The sequence below is a fragment of the Callorhinchus milii genome, unplaced genomic scaffold (assembly GCF_018977255.1).
Source record: "Callorhinchus milii isolate IMCB2004 unplaced genomic scaffold, IMCB_Cmil_1.0 Scaffold3, whole genome shotgun sequence".
Lineage (NCBI taxonomy): Eukaryota > Metazoa > Chordata > Chondrichthyes > Chimaeriformes > Callorhinchidae > Callorhinchus > Callorhinchus milii.
Window position 1 is genome coordinate 42,659,471 of NW_024704744.1, and position 1,559 is coordinate 42,661,029.

Here is a 1,559-nt window from a genome sequence, read left to right on the forward strand (position 1 = left end):
ATTATTATTATTAATCTCATATAAGGGGAGTCGGTTGTGACTAGCTTCAAAGAAGATCCTTTCTCAAGGAGGAGAAACAGTTTATAAACAACAAACTGTTTTCATTCATTATCGATCATTTTCTCATGGAAAAATGGTCTGCAGCTGGAGAGAGCTATGTTGCATTTGTTTTTACAAAGTAACCATCTTGCAAAAGATAATAGGTGAAAGGTCACTTAACGAACTGAATAAAGGTAGAACGATTCGGAAGAGAATCAGAGGAAAGAATTGAAGGAGAGGGATCAAATTGAACATGCCGTAATAGAATTGGATGTGCCCATAATATCTGGATACTTTCGAGTGATCAAATTGAACGTACAATAATACCTGGCTATTTTTGGGTGGTTCAACTGAGAAACGTACAACAATATTTGGATACCTTTGGATGCCTTTTAAACATGCAGATTGATTCCACCTCCACAGCTTCCTAGGGCAGAACAATCCATATCTTAACTCTCTGTGTGAATAAGTAATAATAATAATAATATGCCTTGCATTTGATATAGCGCTTTTCACGTCTGCTAGACTTCTCAAAGCGCTTCACAGAATATACTGTAAAGTGAACTGACTGTATATTTGTGGGTGAAACTCGGCAGCCAATTGCAGACATCAGTGTCCCACAAACAGTCCCACACTCCTGTGCGCAATTGGCTGCCGTGTTTCGCCCGCAAAACAGTCACTACACTTTTCAGCGGGCTCCAGGCTGCTCTATGTCCCCTGCCTTGCCCGCCCCACCATTGGCAGATGAGCCTCCAACCACTCTGCCCCACTCTCTGGAACCCCATCCCGCAGTCCCTCCTCATTGCCAGCTCCCTTGCCTCCTTCAAGACCCGTCTCAAGACCCTCCTCTTCAACCGTGCCTTCTCCTACCCTCCTTCTCCCCCTGCGCTCCACCCTCCACGATCCCGACCCCCAGCTTGGCTCCGAAAAACTGATTGTCCAGCGCCTTGGGACGTCCTCCCGATGTGAAAGGCGCTATACGAATGTCATTTTGTTGTTGTTGTATATCCTTTGAAGTGTTTTGAGACGTCTGAAAGACGTGATAAGGCTCTGAATCAAATGTAAGGATTATTATATCATTATTTAATAACCCTGCGAGCCAAAGCGCTGGTCCTAGCTGGACAAGCAGTGGGAAAGCTTGTCGGACAACGCTTTCAATAGCAAACAATGCAGTTTTAGCCGTAGCCCCAACACACAGTATGGTGTGCCCAAGCCTTGACTCTTGGCAATCTGCACCCAATACTCACAGCCCAGTGATCCCTCCCTCCCTCTCCCTCTCCCTCTCTCTGTGAAGAGAGACTCACTATCCAACCAATCAAGTTCCTCCATAGCCCTCCGTCTCCAGGGCGACCAAACGGTTACATTAGACAACAATCACAGAGAGAGAGAGAGAGAGAGAAAAAGGGGCAGAAAGAGAGAAAAAGAGCAGATATGGAGTGTGAGAGAGAAAGAGAGAAGCAGGAAAGAGAGAGATGTAGTGGGTGAAAGACAGAGACAGACAGAAAGAGAAGAGAGAGAGA